The sequence below is a fragment of the Trachypithecus francoisi genome, unplaced genomic scaffold, assembly GCF_009764315.1.
Source record: "Trachypithecus francoisi isolate TF-2019V2 unplaced genomic scaffold, Tfra_2.0 Contig01474, whole genome shotgun sequence".
Classification (NCBI taxonomy): domain Eukaryota; kingdom Metazoa; phylum Chordata; class Mammalia; order Primates; family Cercopithecidae; genus Trachypithecus; species Trachypithecus francoisi.
The window spans coordinates 12,967,564-12,982,120 of NW_022681435.1; positions in this window are offsets into that span (position 1 = coordinate 12,967,564).

Sequence of the window (14,557 nt, forward strand, 5' to 3'; positions counted from 1 at the left end):
GAATCTATATCTTCATGCTGAGTTATAAAGGAGTCCCTTTCAAAGAAAAAAAAATTCTTAAAATTGGGTTTCAATTCAAGATCTAAGTTTACAAAAAATAATTTCTATTAATCTTCTGAGCTAGGGATTTTGAAAAAGCATACAAATGAATTCATAAAGTAGAAAGAGGGATAATGCATAATGATGTAAGAAAAGAAACACCATCCTAAAAGAGGATTATGTTTTACACAGTTGATGAGAATGGGAGGGAGTATACCTGAATTAAAATGAGAGTGTGAGGTTTTTAGTCCCCGAGTCTGAGAGGAGACGATAAAAATACAACAAACTGCCCATTTATGTTTGGGAGTACTAGAAAAGAGGAATTGTTGGCCAGCTCCTTAAGATGTACTCTAGAAAGACTGCCAGGGGCATAAAGAGATCCATATGCCTTGCGTCAGCAGTGACTGAGCTGAGAATCTAAACAGATAGGCCTGAGGGGCTTTCAGAGTTTCATGGATTCTAAATAGGAACATGAAGATATCTGCAATGGGCCATTATATCTGGGTAATTTTGATAATTTTCATAGTCAAGATTAGGAAAAAATTAAGTGGATGCTTGGGAAATGTGACTCTGTCATGGAGGGATACATGCATATTTCAATATGAATGCAGCATGCTAAGTAACTTCTGATTATATAATGTGTTTTGCAAAATTGTGGCTTATAACAGCATTAATCACTTTATTCTCCTCACAATCCTGAAATTTGGAAAGGGCTTATATGACAACTGTTATTCTATATGACAACATTGGAGGTAGCTCTTCTTGACTGGTAGGATCTGCTGTCAATATGGCTCAGACATAGAGCTAGTACATTGATGTTGGCTGCTGAATGATAACTCAGCTGAGGCTATCAGCTGGAAAGATTAATTTCCTTTTTTTACTGGAACTTTCCACCTAGCTGCTTGGACTGTTTTTTTCCTCATTAGAATGATAGCTCTGTTTTAATGATGAGTGCTCCAAGAGGCCTGGTGAAAGCTAAAAGTCATTTTATAATGTAGCCTTATAAATCCCATCTATTGCCTCTACCGTATTCTATTGCTCAAGCAAGTCACTAAAGTCAACTCATTTTCAAGGTGAGTAGAATTTGATTCCACTGCTCTAAGTGAAGACTGGCAAAAAGTTTGTGGTCATCTTTCTTCAACAACTAATCACAGTTTACTATCTGACCACAAATTAATTATATTCCTTCCACATGCAAAATGCATGTAATCTCTCATAAGCCATGCAAAAGACACATACTATTACTATATTGATGTGGAGGCCAATATCTTGTCAGGTTTAAATTAAGATGATGCTGCACTATTATGATTTTTTAAGTATTATTCCCAGAGACCTACTTTTCATATTAAATCAAAAATAAGTTTTTACTTTAGAATATTCTATGTTGTAAAGCTTCTAATGTGTATAATATACATTTTTACAAAATCATGAGTTTAAATACTTTAGTATGGTGAGGTTTAGAAAAAAATAAATATACCTATTTATTAAAGAGTCTGTCCTTTCTCCAATGTATGCTTTTAATGCCTTTGTCAAAACTGAGTTGACTGTAAATGTGAGAATTTATTTTTGTATTTTCTATTCTGTCCCACCAGTCTCTGTGTCTGTTTTTATGTCAGTCCCATGCTGTTTTGGTTTCTATAGCTTTGTAGTATATTTTGAAGTCAGGGAGTGTGACACCTCCACCTATCTTCTTTTTGCTCAGGACTGTTTTGATTATTCTGGGTTTTGGTGATTCCATACAAATTTTAGAATGTTCTTCTCTGTTTCTGTGAAGAAAGTCATTGTTATTTTGATAGGGATTGCATTGAATCTGTGCATTGCTTTGGGTATTATGGATTTTAACATTATTTCTTCCAATCTATAAAAATGAGATATGTTTCCACTTTTTGGTGTTTTCTTTGACTTATTTTTATGAGCATTTTATAGTTTTCCTCAAAGAGATCTTTCTTTTCTTTGATTAGACTTATTCTTGGGTATTTTCTTAATTTATAGCTATTAAAATGAGTTCGCTTTCTTGATTTATATGTTCATATTTTTCACTCTTTAGATATAGAAATGCTACTGATTTTTGTATGTTGATTTTTTACCCTGAAATATTACTAAGTCCATTTACCTATCCTACTTGTTTTTTGGTGGAGTCATTAGAATTTTCCAAATAAAATTATCTCATCTGCAAACAGGAAAAATTTGAATTCTTCATTTCCAATTTGGATGTTTTTTAGTTCTTTATCTTGTTTAATTGCTCTGGCTAAGACTTTCAGTGTTATGTTGGATAAAAGGGGTGAAACTAGGCATCTTTGTCTTGTTCCAGATCTTAGAAGAAAGGGTTTCAATTCAGCATGGTGTTAGCTGTTGGTTTGTCATACATATGATTTATTGTTTTGAAGTATTTTCCTTCTAAACTCATTTTGTACAGGGTTTTATCATGCAGGGTTGTTAAAATTTATTGAATGCTTTTCAGCATTAGTTATAATACTGCTATAAGTAAAGACAAGAGACTGAGTAATTTACAAAGAAAAAAGTTTTCATTGGCTCACGATTACACAGTCCATATGGGAAGCATGATGTTGGTATCTGCTCAGCTTCTGGGGAAGCCTCAGAAACTTTCAATCATGGCAGAAGGCAAAGGTGGGAGCTGGCACATCACATGAATGGGACAGCAAGGTAAAGAGCAGGGGGAGTTGCTACACAGTTTTAGATGACCAAAACTCATGAGAACTCACGAAAACAGCACTAGGAAGATGGTGCTAAATTATCAGAAATCATCCCCATGACCAAATCACCTCCCACCAGGCGGCCCCATCTCCAACACTGGGAATTATAGTTCTATATGAGATTTGGGTAAGAACTAAGATACAAATCATATCATTCTCCCCTGGTCCCTCCCAAATCTCATGTACTTCTCACATTTGAAAATAAAGCCATGCCTTTTCAGCAGTCACCCAGAGTATTAACTCTTTCCAACAGTCACTTAGAGTCTTAACTCTTTCCAACATTAACTTAGAAGTCCAAACTCCAGTCTAATGAGAGACAAGCCTAGTCTCTCTTGTCAATGAGCCTGTAAAATAAAAAAAAAAAAACAAGATAGTTACTCCCACGATACAATGGGAGTATAGGCATTGGGTAAATGCTTCCATTCCAAAATGGAGAAATCAGCTAAAAGAAAGGGGCCACAGGCCTCATGCAAGTCCAAAATCCAGCAGGGCAATTATTAAACCTTAAATCTCCAAAATAATCTCCTTTATCTCCATGTCTCACATTGAGGGCACACTGGGGTTGTGGGGGGGGGGAGGCAGTACACAAACCCTTGGGCAGCTCTGCTGCTGTGGCTGCTCTCATAGGCTGGTGTTGGGTGCTTGCAGCTTTGCAAGGTACAGGGTGCAAGCTGTTGATGGATCTATCATTCTGAGTTCTGGATGATGGTGGCCCTCTTCTCACAGCTTCACTAGGCAGTGCCCTAGTGGGGCCTCTATGTGGGGGCTTCAACCTTACATTTTCCCTCCACACTACCCTAGTAGAGATTCTTCATGAGGGCTCCACCCCTGCACCAGGCTTCTGCTCGAACATCCAGGCTTTTTCATATATCTCCTGTAATCTAGGTGGAGGCTTCAAAGCCTCAACTCTTGCAGTCTGTGAACGCACAGGCTTAACACAACATGGAAGCCACCAAGGCTTATAGCTTGTACCTTCTGAAGTAGCAGCTGGAGCTGTACTTGGCACCTTTTGTTCACGGCTAGAGCTGGAGTATCCAGGATGCTGGGAACAGTGTCCCAAGGCTGTACAGAGCAGCAGAACTGTGAACCCTGCCCACAAAATCATTCTTCCCTCCTAGACTTTGAGGCCTGTGATGGGAGGGGCTGGTGTGAATGTGTCTGAGATGCCTTGGAGGCCTTTTTCCCATTGTCTTGTAATCATTACTTGCCTCCTTTTTACTAATGCAAATTTCTGTAGCCTGTTTTAATTCTGCCCTGGAAAATGAGGTTTTCTTTTCTACCAAATGGCCAGCCTGCAAATTTTTTGAACTTTTACACTTTGTTTCCCTTTTAAATATAACTCCAGTTTTAAGTCACTTGCTTACTCACACATATGAGAACAGGCTTTTAGAGGCAGCCAGGTCATATCTTGAACAGTTTGCTGCTTAGAATTTTTTTTTTTTCAGATATCCTAAGACATCACTCTCAAGTTCAAAGTTCCACAGATCCCTAGAGTAGGGTACAATTCAGTCAAGCTCTTTGCTAAAACATAGCAAAAGTGACTTTTACTCCAGGTCCCAATAACTTTCTCATTTCCATCTGAGACCTCTTCAGCCTGGACTTCACTGTTCATATCACTATCAGCCTTTTGGTCACAATTCAAGCAGTCTCTAGGAAGTTCCAAGCTTTCCTTCATCTTCTTGCCCTTTTCTGAGCCCTCCACACTCTTTCAACCTCTGTCCATTACCCAGTTCCAAAGCTGCTTCCACATTTTCAAGTGTCTTTATAGAAATGCCCCATTCCTCAATACCAATTTTCTGTATTAGTTAGTTCTTGTACTGCTATAAAGAAATACCTGAGACTGGGTAATTTATAAAGAAAAGAGGTTTAATTGGCTCACAGTTCTACAGGCTAAATGGGTTGCATAATACTGGCATCTGCTTCACTTGACTGGGGAGGCCTCAAGAAACTTCCATCCATGGCAGAAGGCAAAGGGGAAGCTGGCAGGTCACAGGGTTAGAGCAGCAAGGAGGGGGTGGTGCTATATACTTTTAAACAACCAGATCTAATGGGAACCCTGTTACAAAAACAGCACGAGGGGGATGGTGCTAAACCACTAGAAACCACCTCCATGATCCAGTCACCTCCTACCTGGCCCCACCTCCAACACTGGGCATTATAATTCGACATAAAATTTGGGTGGGAACACAGTTCCAGATCACATCGGCATCTAATGAAATGATCATATATTTTTTGTCCTTGATTCTGTATCACATTTATTGACTTGCATATGTTTAATCATCCTTGTGCCCTGGGATTAATTCCATTTGATCATGGTGAATTTTTTTTTAATGTGTTGATGAATTCAGTTTTCTAGTATTTTGCTGAGTATTTTTGAATCTATGTTCATCAGAGATATCGACCTTCTTTTTGTTTGTATTTGTGTCTTTGTCTGATTTTGGTATCAGGGTAACACCGATCTCTTTAATAAAATGGTGCTGGGAAACCTGGATAACCATATGAAAAGAATGAAGCTAGACTCCTATCTCTTATGATATATAAAAATCAAATTAAAATAGATAAAAAAACTTAAATATAAGACCTGAAACTACTAGAAGAACACATTGAGTCAACACTCGGGAACATTCATCTGGGCAAATTTTTTTTAGGTAAGATATTAAAAGCACAGGCAACCACAACAAAAGTAAAAAAATGGGATTGTATAAAGCTAAAAAGCTTCCGCACAGCAAAGGAAATAATCAACAAAGGGACAACCTAAAAAATGGGAAAAATACTTGCAAACTACCCATCTGACAATAGATTAATAGATTATGTATGAATAACTGAAAAACAAAAAACAAATAATCTGATTACAAATCGACAAAAAAAAGTCTGAATGGACATTATTCAAAAGAAGACATACAAATGACCAACAGGTATATTAAAAAAAAAAAAAAGTACAGCATCACTAATCATCAGGAACATCCAAATCAAAACCATAATTAGATATAATGTCATACCTGGTAAAACAGCTATTATAAAAAAGAGAAAATAACAGATGTTGGCAAAAATGTCGAGAAAGGAAAATGCTTGCATGCTGTTGGTGGGATGGTAAATTAGTACTGCACCTATGAAAACAAGTATGGCAGTTTCTCAAAAAACTAAAAATAATATTACCATATATATCCTAAAGAAAAAAAACAATATATTAAAATATATCTGCATTTCCCTGTTTATTTCAGCACTATTATTTATAATACCAAAGATAGAAAATAAACCTAAGCATCTATCAAAGGATGACTGGATAAAGTGTGGTATTTATATATACTGGAATTTTATTTAGCTATAAAAAGAATTAAATCCTATAATTTACAACAATACAGATAGAACTGCAGGACATTATGTTCGGTGAAATATGCCAGGCACAGAAAGACAAATATTGCATGTTCTTACCCATATGTGGCAGCTAAAAAGCTTGAACTCATGGAGGTAGTAAGTAGAAAGGTGGTTACCAGAGACTGGCAAAGGAAAAGGGTTGAGGCAGAGGAAGACTGTTTGGTGAATGAGTATAAAAACACAGTTAGAGAAAAGGAATAGATTCTAGCGTTCAATATAGCACAGTAGTGCAACCTCAGTTAACAAGAATTTATTGTATATTTAAAATAGGTAGAAAATACTTGAAATGTTCCAAATATTAAAAAATGATAAATCTTTGAGGTGATTCTTATACCAACTATGTTGAATTTATTATTGCACATTGCATGCATGTGTCAAAATGTCACATGTACTCCATAAATATGTACAACTACCATGTATCTATAAAAATATCTCAGAGTCAGAATCTACAGAAATGAAACGTTTCATCAGGCTTTGATAATGCAACATGCGTTTAATTTGTCTTATTCTACAATCTCTATATAGAAGTGAAGGACTCGTCTTTAAATGCCATGTAGGTTATAAGGAATGTATGTGAGCTGTGTGTATGTGTGGTGTATGAGGTGTGTGCTTGTTGCATGTGGTGTGTGTGTATAGAGTGGAAGTGCATGTTTATTTAAACCATATCTAGTACAAAATATTTTCTTAAAAATGTTTCTAATTATAGATATATAGATCTCATTAATGAGGGCAGATTTTGACATCAACACAACTGATCTCGTCTTCCTGACGTTTTACTGCTACTCTTGTAAAAAATACCATTTGCATTCTTGCACTGCATGGAAATCAGTTGCTTGGACATACTGGGCACATTTCTCTATCTCTTGCTTTCAGACAGTGCCTTCTCTTCCACACATCTGTCTCTTGGCCTTTAATCTGCTTGCACTTCACATTTGTTAATATCATGGATTGAAATCCTTCACCCCGCTGGACACAATGACCTTCATGTTTGCAGCTCTTTGAACTAAGCCTTTTTAAGTAACAGATTTCTAACAATTAGTTACACTCATATTTAGCTTATCACTGTGTAATGACCATAGATTTGGAAGGGCTTGGATGATTAAATGAAAATGAAACCTGAGGTTTACCTCGCTTTGTTCAAATATTTATAACCAATTAACTTCCTTCAAGGACACCATTCACAGTTGGTACAAAAAGATAAGAGTTAATATCTTGGAAATATTACAAAAAACCTGAACATCTTACAATTTAAAATTGAATCAAATTTAAAATTAAATTGTAAAATGTTTAGCCAAATTGTGATGCAACCCTGAAATACTAAAATTTTAAAATGTTTCAGTTCTAAACTCAGTATTGTGAACATTTTAGACCCAGTATATTGTAAAAATATATAGATCTCCAAACACAAATAACATTTATGTGGCAACTTGCAATTTTTGTGCTATTTTAACTTACTTTCTACTTTTGATGCAATTCTGGAAGTTAATGTCATCTTTATCTATTACATGATGGAGATAGGAACTTTAGCCTCATATCTCATATTTTTTCCATCACCACCTCTGTCTTAGTAAGGAAAATATTATTTATTTGTAATAATCTTTATGAAGAGTTTATTTTTTCTCTACCAATTTCACCTTATAAATTCTGAGTTGCTTTTGCTCAGTTGTTTGTGGATAGTGCCACGATTCTGTTATAAATAATTTTGGAATACATAAAGGCATTGAAAATCCTTAGAAAAGAAGTATATATTTCTTAGGTGTCTGTGTCTCAATGCACAGTCATGAAACGCAAATCTACACCATGATTAATTAAAGGAATAAATTACAATACACATATTAGGCAGCAAGTTTCATGAAAAGAGTATGAGCATGCAGATCAGGAAACTAGCTGTCATATCAGCTCCACTACAATAAGGTTATTATCCTCCCAGAAACTGTTTTGGTCTGCCATATGGGTATGACAATATCTCGTTCACAGGATTATTATTTTTTTTGGTATTGTGTCCGGAATTGGTGGGTTCTTGGTCTCACTGACATCAAGAATGAAGCCAATGTAACACTAAAGAATGAGTGTTACAGTTCTTAAAGACGGTGTGTCTGGAATTTGTTCCTTCTGATGTTCGGACGTGTTCGGAATTTCTTCCTTCTGGTGGGTTCATGGTCTCGCTGGCTTCAGGAGTGAAGCTGCAGACCTTTGCGGTGAATGTTACAGATCTTAAGGCAGTGCATCTGGAGTTGTTCATTCCTCCCAGTGGGTTTGTGGTCTCGAGGGGCTCAGGAGTGAAGCTTCAGACCTTCTGGGTGAGTGTTACAGCTCATAAATGCAGTCCGGACCCAAAGGGTGAACACCAGTAAGATTTATTGCAAATAGCAAAAGAACAGCATGACAGGGGACTGGAGCAGGTTGCCCCTGCTGACTGGGGCAGCCTGCTTTTATTCCCTTATCTGATTCCCATCCTGCTGATTGGTCCATTTTACAGAGAGCTGATTGGTCCGTTTACAATCCCTGAGCTAGACACAGAGGACTGATTGGTGTATTTACAATCATCTAGCTAGACATAAAAGTTCTCCAAGTCTCCACAAGATTAGCCAGACACTGAGCACTGATTGGTGCATTTACAAACCTTGAGCCAGATACAGAGTGCTGACTGGTGTATTTACAATCCTCTAGCTAGATTTAAAAGTACTTCAAGTCCCCACTAGTTTAGCTAGGCACAGAGCACTGATTGGTGTGTTTACAAACCTTGAGCTAGACACAGAAGGCTGATTGGTGCATCTACAATCCTTTAGCTAGACATAAAAGTTCTCCAGGTCCCCACCAGATTAGCTAGATACAGAGTGCTGATTGGTGCATATACAATCCTAAGGCTAGATATAAAAGTTCTCCAAGTCCCCATCCTACTCAGGAGCCCAGCCAGCTTTCCCTAGTGGATCCCCAGCCAGGGCCGCGGGTGGAGCTGCCCACCAGTCCCAAGCCACGTACCTGCACTCCTCAGCCCTTGGGCGGTAGATGGGACCAGGCGCCGCAGAGTAGAGGGCAGAGTGCCTCAGGGAGGCTCGGGCCGCCAGCGGGAGCCAACAGCGGGCGGGGTGGGCGGTGGGCTCGGACATGGCGGGCTGCAGGTCCGGAGCCCTGCCCCCTGGGGAGGCAGCTGAGGCCCGGCGAGAATTCGAGCGCCGCGCGGGCGGGCCGGCAGTGCTGGGAGTCCCTTCGCACCCTCCGTAGTTGCCGGCCTGGGTGCTAAGCCCCTCACAGTCCGGGCGGCAGCACCAGCCGGCTGCTCTGAGTGCCGGGCCCACAGAGCCCATGCCTACCCAGAACTCGCGCTGCCCGGCAAGCGCCTTGCGCAGCCTCAGCGCCCGCCTGCGCCTCTCCCTCCACACCTCCTGGCAAGCAGAGGTAGCCAGCTTTGGCCTCGGCCAGTCCAGAGAGGGGCTTCCACAGTGCAGTGGTGGGCTGAAGGGTTCCTCAAGCGTGGCCAGAGTGGACGCAGAGGCCGAGGAGGCGCTGAGAACGAGCGAGGGCCGCCAGCACGTTGTCACCTCTCAGTATGACAGATACCCAGCATAGAATCTTGCACATGGTAAGTTCTAAAAATTGGCTTTTTTTCTCTATAATACTAAGATAACCTGGAATGTTTTTCTAAAGTGAACTTGAATAATGAATAATTTGATTAGGTGCTAACATCATTGTTTCAAAAAGACTGCTGGGTGAATTTAAGATCCAGTGTACTAACTTCAATTTGAGAACATAAAGAAAATACAGTCTGCAAGGTGGCCTACCAAGGAAGATATAGTGTTTTAAATTAATCCCCTAATGAATGTTATTTTAGTGACTTACAAGTAAATAGGGAAAACATACATTTTCATTAAAACAATTTTCTTATGCTGTTTGCGCATTTCACAATGACTCCATAATTAATTTAAATTGGTTGCAACCCCAATATTTATAGGCACAACTATGTTGTTTTTTGTTTTTTCCCCTTTTGATTATGACAGCTATGAACTGCGGACTAAGTGCCTTCTTAATAGCCAGGTGACTATGTTTAATATAAATTGAAGATAAAATCAAAGTAATAAAATGCAGACATTTTGTATGTTCATAAACAAAGTGACAATAAAATGTTCAATAGGTCAATAATGTTAGTGGAAGAAATTAAATGTTTATATATAAAAGGCCAATTGATTCAGTGTAAGAGTGCTTTATGAAAATTCTAAATATAATATTTAGATAAACTCAAATAATAATAAAATATTTGTCTTTAAAAGAAATGAAGTGATAGTCAGGTACCATGTTATTGTATGTTACTTTAAGTTAATGTACTTAAATACTGAAAAAAGTACACCAGAATCCCTGTTTTAAGGGAGCTAGAGGTTAATATCATCATTTTCATATTTGTACCATTAAAATGATCTGGTTTTTCAAAAATCTCTATAGATATTTAGAATTTAAATCGTTCCTTTTCTGGTTCTTTACAAATCTTGAAAGTACATATCTAGCAGTCAAAATGGAGGAAAATGATAATGATACAGTTTTAATAGGCATCATATCCTAATAAGTTTACTTAATCGAATACGACATATAAAAAATGTAAAGATTTTATGGTAAACATTATACTGAGGTGATAAAAAACTACTATTGAAGGTGCAATTATTGCAGCTATGCTGTTAGAAAAAAGAGGTTGTCTTCTAACACTGAGTTGTACTATGTTCTATTTTATCCAGACTGTCAACTTCTCAAGCCACTCATTCACTACCTGTTCTCTGCGTTCTTATCCTGATCCTGTACTTTCAAACATGTTCTTTGGGATAACAATGATTTATTGGCAAGTCCTCTGTAATTAATTTAAACACAGTCAATGTTTCTATTTAGAAAAAAAATCAAAATAACCAATAATAATATACATTTTTAAAAATGGTGCAAATATATGCTTTGTTTCAATAAAACATAAATGCAACAAAATAGAATAAAAACAAAACATTATGCACTAATGTTCACCTAAACACAATTTAGTATTTTTCTTCAATTTAAATCTGCTATTTCTAGAAAAAACAAATATTTTCTAGTTTATTTTATTAAACTTCTGGTAATTTTGTTATTTATTTTTCACCTGTAATGCTATAGATTTTTGCTAATTTTTAAAACTTGTAATGTTTGAACATTAGTGTCTCACTTTTCCTTATTAGCTATAATTTTTCTATTTTTAGAAACTTAAAAATAACATCTTTCATATTATAAAAACAAAATATACTCATTTTGTACTACCTTTTATAATTTTACCCCAAAGTTGTTCTTAATGCATAGTATCATAGGTATGTATATATCATGCATATCTAAATACAGTTGATATCATATATTATATGTAGTTGTATATATTTTTTTCCATAAGTATCAGGATATGTGTCAATGTCACTAGATATTTACCAGTATCATACATATGGCATGTACTGTTATGATATGGTGGTGACATATTAGAACAAGGACTAACACACAGTTTATTTTCCTTTTCTTTAATTTTTATTTTTATTTCAATAGGTTTTGGGGTACAGGTGGTTTTTGGTTACATACATAAGTTCTTTAATGATGATCTCTGAACACTCAGCTTTTTTTTTTTTTTCTAATTAGACCTTACTGCTTTTTCACTGCATGATATTATTTTTCAATAAACATAGTTTCCTCCCTAAAGGCACAGTCACTGCCAGAGTCATAAAAATGTAGCAAAAACTAAATGGGGCAGGAGTGGGTATTACATGGGCATCTGTAACATTAAATTTACTAAATCAATCCATGTGAGTAAATTATAAATTATTTAATGAGACAAAAAATGTATTTTCATTTCTAATATGTAAGAAATGCTTACCTAAGAAATAATTTATAAAGGCTTGTCCTAAGAAGCGTACTCCATCCCCCAAAATGTACATTGACTAATTAGCAGAGAAAATGCAAAAGCATCCTCTAGAGAACTTCTAAGTATCAATGTGAACTGTCTTAAGTGATAGCCAAAATAGATTTTATTAAAAACCCTTGATGAAATTTAGTGATATAATCAGAAATCAGCAGAATAAATTTTAAAAAACAAAAACTGCATATAGAAGGATGAAATGTAAAGTCCTGATTTTTGACATCATATTTCAAAATGCTAGTTTATGTGTTATTTTTTGCTCTACCATTGGAAAAATAGCCTTCCATTAACTGCTACAAGAAAGGGTAAAGCCAGGGAGAGTCCAAGAAAAAAAAAAAAAAAAGATGAGAAAAAGTGCCTCATTTTAATTTTATGTTCAACAGTGACCATCTGGTTATTAGGATAAATTTGAAGTGGGGAGAAATGAAGAGCATAACATCCTCTCAAAATCTCTTTTTAATTTATGCTAGATAAATTATTTTTTAGCTGGGCAAAATGAAGAAAATTTTAAAAAGAGGAAGCAGAGGAGAGCTAGAATGCACACACACACACATATACACCGTGGTATTAAGGGAAACTCTTTCTTGAACTCTGGTATTCAATAGGCTTGTGTAGATGAAAGGCTGAAGCTTGGGATGCCATTAATAATCTCAAGCCACCTAGGAGTCATGAAACCTGTGATTCCATGAGAAAGGCAAACAAAATATAATACAGAGAGTTTTAAAAATTTTCTGTGAAAATTGAATTAAAAGAAAAATTTCAAAGTGTGGTTTTTTTTGCAAGATGGATGATTCAAAGCTTTTAGCAAGCCTCAGCCACTTGAAAATAGTAATATATCACATAAGATGAACTCTGTAAGCCTTAATTCAAGAAGAAAAATGAAAATCCACTCTTAATCATGAAGGACACCCCAGATCCTGGGGAGGAGAACATGGGCAAACAACCCCTGTGACAATGTCCGACTGACAGAAATGAGTGATGCACCAGTATGTGCAGTATGTGAGAGGCAGAGAACCACTCTCTGTGACTCAGCTTTCTATTGGGGATACAAGCCACCAAAGGAGAACACTTGTTTCTTTCAAGCCTGGAGCTAACATGAAGAAAGGCTTCATGGTATGGAGAAGGAGAGACACTGGTAAAAGCTGCAGGCAGTTTCCCAGACCCAGGACTGACAACAGGATCCCATTTTTAATCTGGGTGTATACAAGCTCAGTCACTCTGTGGTGATCCAGCATCACGGTCACAGCATTTTAGTCTCGAGCCGAAGATTGCAGCACTTGCTCTGGAGTCAAGTAGGGGCCTCCACAGCCAGAATTGTTGAAAGTGCCTCAGCAGTAGGTGCTAGAATTGTGCTTTCCCTTCCCACAGGGCATGGGAAGGAGTAGAGCTGAGTGGCAGACTTGCAGCCAGGGCCAACTTATCAACCTAGAACCAGTCTGCATGTGTCATCGAAGTGTGCCTCATCCTGCTTCCCGGAGATTGTGGTGCAGCAGAGTCCTCTCTGTTCCATGCCCAAGCATGTCTCCAGGCATGTGGAGCACCTGCTCACCTGAAGCAACAGCCTGAGCTAGCCCACCCATCCTGTGTAGAGACTATGGAAAAGTGGGGCCCTCTCTATTATATGCCAAGACAGATCTCCAGAGAGTCAGAGAGCCCCTTCATTAGCACCCTGAGACTCCTCACACTTTCTGTGCAGAAACTGTGGCACAGCAAGGCCCTCTATGCTCTATGCTCAGACAGTGCTCCAGGCACCTGAAGCACCCATTCTCTTGGATTAGGAGTTTGGGCCACTCCCAGTCTTCAAGCAGAGAACTTGGGGCACAGGAGATCTCCCAGCTCAATGCCTAGGCACATCACTGGGAGCTTGGTGGCTACTCACTGGATTCTCCATTGATGCTGATGTTTGTGCCCGCCCTTGGTGGACTCATAGGTGAGCCTGCTCAGTCTGGCCCTACTCATGGTGCCCCCTACCCTGCTGGGGCTGAGCAGGAAGCTCAGACCACTGTGCGCTCAATGGATCAGCTTATTGCCTGAGGCAACAGAGATTTTCTTCTGGTGAATAAGAATCAAGTATGTGATCGGCCGTATTGGCCTCGGCTAGCTCTTACCATTATACACCATCTATGGGGTTTTAGGTCAAATCTCATAGCTCAATATAAAACCTGCTGAAAAAAGTATACAGGGCTATAGAAGCAAATCCAAAAGACCCTACCCAGCATTCTCTTCAGTTACACTCCCTGAGTGGGAGAGAATTGAAAGAGGGAAAAAAAAGTTAAAACTATAGGGAAAGAAAGAAAAAGAAAAAAAATCACACCTGCATGAAGATAATTACAAACATTAGAAGTGCCTGTGTCTCCAGATAAGAAGGAACCAGCACAGGAATTCTGGCACTGTGAAAATTCTGAACGTAGTGACACCACCAAAGATTACCCTAGCTTTCCACTAATGGTTGCTAACAAAAATGCAAACTCAGAATTGACAGATAAAACGTTAAACATGATCTTCAAGGAAATTCAATGAGATCCAA